General features: G+C 32.3%; 1 long non-coding RNA gene across 2 annotated transcripts; it reads left to right on the top strand.

Annotated features, from left to right (window-relative positions):
* Positions 1 to 248: 248 nt before the first annotated feature.
* Positions 249 to 3,948, top strand: LOC128212252 (uncharacterized). 2 transcript variants are annotated; one of them, XR_008257412.1, is made up of 4 exons: positions 249 to 344; positions 1,687 to 1,765; positions 2,088 to 2,122; positions 2,489 to 3,948. It is a non-coding gene; the product is annotated as an uncharacterized LOC128212252 (long non-coding RNA). The 2 variants fall into 2 exon arrangements; XR_008257411.1 differs by lacking the exon at positions 249 to 344 and adding an exon at positions 656 to 720.
* The last annotated feature ends 5,697 nt before the right edge of the window (positions 3,949 to 9,645 follow it).

Raw genomic sequence — 9,645 nt, 5'->3', positions numbered from 1 at the left:
TCGTATCTCCAATTAATAATTGTGTAAATAAAATACAGAACATAGCAAATATGAGACTTTGAACCATGCTAGGCTTCGCTGTTAAAATATTAAATTTGCTACAAATTAATGCAGTTTTGCAGAACTTTGGTCTATACCACAAGACAAACATGCCTTTAATATGAGCTTTCATCATTTGATCAATTGCCATAAAATGTAACAAATAACAAAATATTTTATAGCCGAAAATTTATGTGCATGTATATACGTTTTGACTGACAGTTTATACTTCCGATTTCGGATATTTGAAAGATTGTTTTGATTGTCAATGACTTTACAAGGATATATTGACGTCTCCTGCATCGGTGAGTATAACTTTTATGAATTATTGTGTAGTTTTTCTGCTTTTATTTTGACAAAAACTAAAACAGGGGATAAAACATGCTGATTTACAGGTCCAAATCGAAAGAGAACAACAATGCATCATCGGTTTTCTGAAAATTCATTCATTTATCTACACAGTGATACTATCCATTTCATTCAGTAATCTGTCGCATTTTTCCGCAAGGGCTATTTATAAACACATCGTTTCTGAGAGTGGCCAAAAACAAGAACAATTTGATGACTCATAAGGCATGCAACCTTAAAAGCCGAGAGTATCCGAATTAACCAGGAAGTAATTTTTGTTTACTTGAAATGCCAACCTCTGTAAATAGTAATTTATTTTGAGTAAACATTGAGGTAGGCTTATGCATATCATTATTTTATTATATTTAAAATGCTATTTATTAGGGGTTGCCAATTCTTTTGCATGAAAATTGGTCAAATGATTTATAATTTAAATAAATAAATTATAAGACTTTTACAATTATTTTTATTTTGGATATTGTGATCGGTTTTAATGAAATCAACAGACCGGGTTCTTTAGGGGTCTGGTCACTTTCGGTTTTAAAACAAGTTAATAAACTAATAGATAATTGGCGGTTATTTTTTATTAAAGCCATTCTAAATTATTAATTAAAAATCTGTCAAACTGAAGTTTGTTATTGTTTATGCGCATGTTTCTGCCAATGGCATTGCCCGACAAATTCATATTTGATAACTTAAAGCCAGGAGCTCGACAACCAAAAATCAATTAATCAAATTACAATGCCAAGTTTCCATTAAGTGTCTTATTGGTTAATAAGAAAAATGCAGGCTGGCTTATATATAGGCATTTCACAATTGAAACTAAGAAAGTAAGCATCTTCTAAACAGTTAATTGGATGCTTACCAATTTTAATTGTTTATAGATCATACATTATCACTAAGTAACTTATACTCAAATAATGATGGGAAAGTTTCAAATTTAACATATCAATGTTTTAAGGTGTAAATTCCAGGAAACATTTTTATGTTCTGTATAGTTACTTGGATTATAAAATCACTCTCTGCAAAATTTGTTTTTTAAAACATTATTAGTCTTCAAATTTATTGGAATTCCTGTTATGTAAGGATTTCAATTGCTGTCATTAATTTTCAACTCAATGTTTTGATTATTCATTTGAAATTATTTTAAACTTCACACTTCATAAATGGCTGTTCTTACTTTTTGACTAAATATTGTGAGTATTTTTACACATTAGTAAGTCTGCCAATTCATGGATGGTCAGTTTTGTCATAGATTGTTTTTTCCCCCTTTTTTATTTAATCATTATTTTCTTTCAGTGATATATAAAGCCATAGAATACATTCATGCCACTCAAATTCAGCCACTCAGAATGATGGGAAGGATTGCAGAACTGAGGTAACTTAGAACTATGATGCATATTTACCAGAGAATATCTCATAAACATGCCATTTGCTTAATTTTCTTTGGAATTATACCTTATTGTAAGTTATTGAGAACTCTTTATAAACTGTGACATTTTGTATGATGACACATTTTATTATTTGTAAAATAAATGCTTTTGACATTTTTCTGGGCTGTAAAGTTGAATTGATTCTTATATTGATTCTATTAAATACCAAACTGTGTATAGACATCAAACCTCATTACATATATATACATAGTTGTCCCTCTCTGAATAATACATAATTATCTTTAATATGTTTCTTTTTACTTTCAGTTTCACCTGACTGATGCAGATTCAGTAATCTAATTGTATGTACTTTTTGTCAAATTGCTCTATTAAAAATATAATGTTGACCTTTTTGAGGAATAATTTGGAAAGGAAAAATAAATTATTATAAGGAAAAAGTAATTTGCTATGTACAAAAAGTGGACAAAAATGTTGAACAGTATGAAGTTTTAAATTAGAAAATCCTTACTTCTCTATGTATGTATGTCAACTTAATTAAGATAATAGCTGGTAATATAATGTATTCCCTTAATTAATTGATTTGTGATAAAACCTTTTTACACTATGTATATATCTGTATATGTATATTGCCATATAAACTATATGCATGTAGTTTCTTTTGTGTACATGTGTATTGAAATCAACACATTCCTTTGTTATATTTTCAGCCCCATGATGGTTTCTGAGAAAAAATCAGCTTGGTGTAATTTGAACGTATTTTTTCCAGTATTTGACAGTGGTTCTGTCATGCAACAGTCATACCATGAAGTATCTCACAGATTCTCTCTCAATTCCTGCAATATCCAAGATTACAGTGTAGTGCAAAGAGGATTAATTTTCTTGCAATAAGAAGTATCTGCACTTCCATATACCCTGGTACAGTTCCTGCATTTTTGAGTGATTATAGAGTGAAAATGTTTCCATATAAAATGTTGTCTTTTTATGTGTAAAACTTCACATGTTATGAATGGTTACAAATAGATGCATGGCCATTTTGATTCCAAATCTATGCACATTTTGATACCAATAATTAACCACAAAAGTATTTTAAATTTGGTTTGAAACAGAAATATTGTCCTTTTGTTTGTTTCTAAACAGTATTAAAGTGGTATTATTCATGTTTATAGTCAAAAAAGTCAGTTCTTTTAAAGATGTACTCTTCCTCTCACATAAGATTTACCACAATTAATACTATTGTTTTATTATTCCAAAAGGGATGAATAAATGTCGAAAACAATGGTTCTAATAAAGGAAACCTATTTTAACTTGAAGAAAATGTGCATAAAACACAGTATTTCTACCATTTGAGATCATAGTAGATCACAGTAAATCTTTAAGCATTCACCAATCATTTAAATTTTTTGCATTGTCAGCTATTAAATACACCGTTACAATTTTGTTATCAGTACTAAATATTTTCCATAAATGAATTGTTAAGTAAGTTGTTAACAGTCAAAGTATATGTCTGTTATACATGTGTATGCATTGATATTGAATAAGTGTGCTACTTTAAACAGTTGCCATGGTAACTAGAGTCTAGTTTTCTAAGGAAACTGTGATTGTTGTCTAAAAACCTTAGTATTTTCAATGTGATACTTTTTTAGCATGTCCGCTTCAGTCAATGAAAACTTTCTGTTTTTATTTATTCATTTGGTCATACTTTGTATACAATTATATTTATAATTTAACCTTAAAAATTGCTGACAATCTCATACTTATATTAAAATATTCAGAACTGCTAGATGGTTTTAAGTTCACCTTTTTTACAATTGTCAGGCAAATCAATGCAAGATATACATAATTCTTCTTTTTAACAAAAAGCGATGTTTCTTAGTATTTTTTGTATTTTTATTTGAATGGTTACCATGGCAACTAATTTTTTGTTTGCCTTTAATCTTCCTATTTATAATACTATTAATTGTAACAATGCAACAGTCAAGCAGTGAATGGAAGAATGTAAATGTTCTTTGACTTTTACCTTATTGCTAGCTCATTCTTCAAAATATACGGCATTTTTAAAATTTCTTAAAAATAGACGTTTTTTCATCATTTTTTTAACGTGAAATAATTTGCTTAAAACATTGTTTAAGCTCTGATATTTAGGAATGTGTATTAAATTTATAGAAAATTAAAATAATGTGTTGTTTTACATTATTTATTTCATTTAAACTTAGAAGTTTTGAATTTGACCTATTTTGGCAGAAAAATTGGTGAAAATGTAAAATTAAAAGGGCCATAATTCTGTCAAAAATTGATGGATTTTAAAAAAATGTGCATATTTGAGTTTGTCATGATGTAACCTTTAAAATGATATATCACTTTACTATACCGCATGAAATTTACCCTTTCCCTGATAGATAAGTGACCATATAAGCTACCACTAGTGCATGCCCTTATCTGTAAAATGCTTATCAGTACCTAATAGGGAGCTGGCCCCTTTCAGTACCCTATCTCCATAGAGGTATTGGAAAATTCAGTAAGAAATTGATACCTGCTCTGCTAAGATCATAATTAGAAGTAGAAGGAATCATTTTATCATTTTGATGTGAGTGTATGATTTTTAGAGCATAAAATTATCTTTGTTATGATATAAATTTTATTTCTGTCAGATGTATAGTTCCATAATATCATTTGTTCAAACATATTTTTTAGCCAATTTCTATCACAAATCTGCACTTACAGGCATGTTTGGCTGTATATAACTGCATATTTGATGAATAATTCAGACTAATAAGACTGTAAATATTGCTTTTAAAACATTTTAAAAAACAACTGAGCTGTATTATTTTTGGGGTTTCTTACATAATTGACCATGGGTGAAAAAGAAGGAACAAGACTTTAAAACTATAAAAACGTTTACTACAAGTAAATTCACTGCAGATGCATATTGTCATATCACATATAAGTTTATTATTATCCGTGTATTCACAACAAAATACTAACTTTGATAAACAGACGTAAGGGGACATTTTTATTACCGGATTCACATTCCATTTTTGGAAACAGAAGTGACAAATGACATGTGTTTATTCAAGCCAGACTCTTGTTTACTACATCGTAAATCAGCCATTATGACACATTTCTAAACCATGACAGGTGACGTCATTAGCGCGTGATCAATAGGATATATTTATATGATATTAATTATTGGTAGTTTTAAATAGCTAGTGACGTGTATGGGTATTTTCCATTAAAAAAACGAGACAAGCATGCGTCAAGCATGCGCTGTGAACTTTTAAGGCGTGTTTGACCTCTGTCTCTTTTAGTCGCGATTTTCCGAAAATCTTGAATAGTAACATCATCTTTTTTCATTATTTATATGATCAATTACTGTACGTGCTAACATAAATGCATCAGATTATATCAGAATAACAAACAATTAACGGCTTTATCAAGAATAGAAGTTGCCAGCGTATTTTTTTCATTTAGGTCGCTTCTGAAACCCAAAGACACTACCTGTGTCATTATGACCTCGCCACGTGATATATGGTTTCCGCGAATTTTATTGGTCGTTATAGATACGAACAATCCCTTGTACATTATGTTGGTCAAAAATGGGTCAACCATGCGGAAAAGGCACGAGACTGAAAGAAAACATCGATGTTTTAGTGCTGTTGTATGGATTTTACTCATGTCGCGAATGGATTAATTTATTCAACAACTTTACATAATGACAAGGTTATTTTATTGCATAATTCACTTTATTCTGTATCATTAGTGATATAAGTAACATTTAATAGGCGTTTTTGATCGTTGATGATGTTTATTTTGACAATTAAAAATGAGAGTCGTAGAATCGCGTATCTATCGGGTTATCGATAGAGCGTAGAATAGCGTATGTATGAGGCTATCGATAGAGGAGTAGAAAAGCGTATCTATCAGGCTATCGATAGAGGAGTAGAATGGCGTATGTATCAGGGAAAGGGTTAATTTTTTACGTTGTTATTGCTAACTCGTACATTGTTCACAAAGCAACTGTTTACACAAATGCGAGTATCTAAATTCTGTATCTAGAGCCAAGTCAAAATCCTTCGCTAATTCCACTTGTCAGTGTTATAAGAACTCGTTGCGGGTTTATCTCTCACTTTTTATTTTCTTTTTAACGACATTTTTTTATCTGTTAATGACTGTCGGAACATTTGCTTTGGTCTTCATGTACTTTCATGATACAATATCTACTTTGGTCGTAGTGTCTCTCATGCTGGAATATTTGCTTTGTTCTTGGTGTCTTTTCATGCTACAACATTTACGTTGGTCTTAGTTTCTTTCATGCAGGAATATTTGCTTTGTTTTTAGGGTCCTTTCATGCTGAGACATTTGCTTTGGTCGTAGTGTCCTTTCAAGCTGAAACATTTGCTTTGGTCTTGGTGTCCTGTCAAGCTGGAACATTTGCTTTGTTCTTGGTGTCCTCTCATGCTGCGACATTTGCTTTGTTCGTAGTGTCCTCTCATGCTGAAACTTTTGCTTTGGTCTTAGTGTCTTCTCATGCTGAAACATTTGCTTTGGTCTTGGTGTCCTTTCATGCTGAAACATTTGCTTTGGTCTTGGTGTTCTATCATGCAGGAATATTTGCTTTGGTCTCGGTGTTTTCTCATGCTGAAACATTTGCTTTGGTCTTGGTGTCCTTTCATGCTGAAACATTTGCTTTGGTCTTGGTGTCCTTTCATGCTGAAACATTTGCTTTGGTCTTGGTGTCCTTTCATGCTGAAACATTTGCTTTGGTCTTGGTGTTCTATCATGCAGGAATATTTGCTTTGGTCTTAGTGTTTTCTCATGCTGAAACATTTGCTTTGGTCTTGGTGTCCTTTCATGCTGAAACATTTGCTTTGGTCTTGGTGTCCTATCATGCTGGAACATTTGCTTTGTTCTTTGTGTCCTCTCATGTTGCGACATTTGCTTTGTTCGTAGTGTCCTTTCAAGCTGAAACATTTGCTTTGGTCTTGGTGTCCTTTCATGCTGAAACATTTGCTTTGGTCTTGGTGTTCTATCATGCTGAAACATTTGCTTTGGTCTTGGTGTCCTATCATGCTGGAACATTTGCTTTGGTCTTGGTGTCCTCTCATGTTGCGGCATTTGCTTTGTTCGTAGTGTCCTTTCAAGCTGAAACATTTGCTTTGGTCTTGGTGTCCTTTCATGCTGAAACATTTGCTTTGGTCTTGGTGTCCTATCATGCTGGAACATTTGCTTTGTTCTTGGTGTCCTCTCATGTTGCGACATTTGCTTTGTTCGTAGTGTCCTTTCAAGCTGAAACATTTGCTTTGGTCTTGGTGTCCTTTCATGCTGAAACATTTGCTTTGGTCTTGGTGTTCTATCATGCTGAAACATTTGCTTTGGTCTTGGTGTCCTATCATGCTGGAACATTTGCTTTGTTCTTGGTGTCCTTTTATGCTGAAACATTTGCTTTGGTCTTGGTGTTCTATCATGCAGGAATATTTGCTTTGGTCTTAGTGTTTTCTCATGCTGAAACATTTGCTTTGGTCTTGGTGTCCTCTCATGCTATATCTCTTTACATTTTATACATACATTCAAATACATCAAAAAGACATCATATGCAGTTATTTTCAAATACAGTATACTTTATATTTATAGGTATATATACCACTGTTTTACTGGAGTTTCAACTTTAACAAGTTTCTAAAATGTATGGCATATATATAAATATAAATGACAGTAACTTAAAAAGTTTATAGAAGATAGCCAGATATATTTTGCTTAAGTTGAAAGCAGAACATAACAAATACATATTTTAGCATTAACATAGCATCATTTAAAACCATTTTCACCCTATAGCTTTATGATTTTTGGAACTTCCGTTTGATAAGCATTCACTGCTTAGTACACGATAACAACTAGTTTTGACCATAAAAGCGAATTGCTTTAGGTAATAACAAACAACATTTTGCACAATCTGAGCAATATGAGCATTTTCCCACATATTTATTTAGAAATAAATACGGTATGCAATCGACAACATATCTCCCTAGAACCGAATGTAGTACACACTTTTCCGGTTAGACTGCGCTTTGTTAAAATGAATATACGAATACAACAGTTACACATATTTTCCTTTTTGAATCGATCCACTTTTGCCTTAGGCGATAAACACATGTGACGTTACAAACCACGTGGTATATCCATACTGATAGCAGCATGTCCACATATTATTTGACCAGACTCGTAAAATATTAAGTTTAAACTAAACTTTTCTTTTACTTTCTTTTTTTAACCAAGTTTGACTTGAGTTTGTAATAAATGTAAAACAATGACTTAAGCGTTACCATAGTATTACTAGTTCTCGATTAACAATTTTATTTTAGTCATCATTATGTAGATCAAATGTCCAAATACAATGCGGGGCCAAAGTACGTATGCTTTGGACAATAATGATTAGTCATTCGGCTGTTTGTGCTTTCCTTGCCTTGTTAAAGTACGCAAAGCTATTGCATTTTTGGGAATTTATTATGAGGCTTTATGGGAAATGTGGTATATCTATGCCCATGAAAGATCATACCAGTATTTATAGTGGTGAAGGAAAATGTGAACCACAGCCAAGCACAAATGCCTTTGACTTGCTTAATTTTTGTCTCTGCCGGAGAGGTTCACAAAGTAGAAACTCTTCAAAGAAGTACATTACTTCCGCATGGCTCGATTATTGATAATTTGCTAGAAATGAAAACATTGGCCACAAGGGCTGCCTTTCAAAACAGGATTTAAAATGAAAGCTGGTGTATTGTACAGATGCACAACCGAACCATGCTCGTGCCTTTGTGTATCGTGCTTATAAGATGAACTTCATTGCCATTGTAACGTATTTCATAGTGTTACTGATACCACGTCCCAGGGGCGTATCGACTTATGAGATGTATGTACATAGATTGCATAACCTGTCTAGTACGCCTATGTGGTGTGGTATATATAGGTCGGTATGACTGCTAGTCGAAAGGGTTTGAGTCAGGGAGAAGGCCCGAGCATCTCATTGTGTTACGATCCTGCTGGAAGCATGTTGCTTTGAGGTGTAAATAAACAAGTTAACTGCTGCGGACGTTTGTTGTGGGTTATGCTATAGTCATACTTCAATGAAAACATGTTTGTATTATTAAGTGTTAATGTACTCTTGAAACCTGATTCAACAATATTGGATGGCTTTGAATCGTTTTTAAATGTTTAAATGCATTTTTATCGATGAACTGAGTATATCCAATTGCTGTCAGGAAGTTGTATGACGGGTTTCTTCTAGAGATAGTTAAGCCTACAGCTTAGCATTTTATAATGTATATGTGTATTTAAAATCTGTTACTCATTGCATTCGTTGTAGGTTCAAACGCAGTATTTTTATCTAGTAATAAAGATAATCTTATGTATATTCGGTGTTGTTATGTTATATTGCGTGTCTCTCGTAGTGTGTATACAGGACATTTATTTTCTGCTTCTAAACAACACTCTCATATTAACAGTGTAATAAATCACTTAAAAATAGGTACCAGTTGAATTTGTTTGCAAAGTAGTTTTCTTTTCATTTTATCTAACTTTTTTACCTGGAAGTAATACGACTGATTTAGAAAGAAGGCGCTTGTTTTTGAAAACTTTCTAATAAATATTGCGGGAACAAATGTGAGACTCTCTTTGATAAGAAATTGCAAGATCAAATATCCCTAAATATAAAAGAAATACCTCTGCATGAAATGGTCTGTAACCACGCTATATTCTTCGACGTATTGTGTTCGTAGAAGTTTGTTTTGCAGAGCTACACAATGCAAAAGTGTTAGAGAGTAAATACAAAGTTCTCGGCTGTTTAAGTTTTAAGTGTTTAAACTAATATATCAGG

Source organism: Mya arenaria, chromosome 12 (assembly GCF_026914265.1).
Source record: "Mya arenaria isolate MELC-2E11 chromosome 12, ASM2691426v1".
Lineage (NCBI taxonomy): Eukaryota > Metazoa > Mollusca > Bivalvia > Myida > Myidae > Mya > Mya arenaria.
This window is presented reverse-complemented; position numbering and strand designations above follow the sequence as displayed.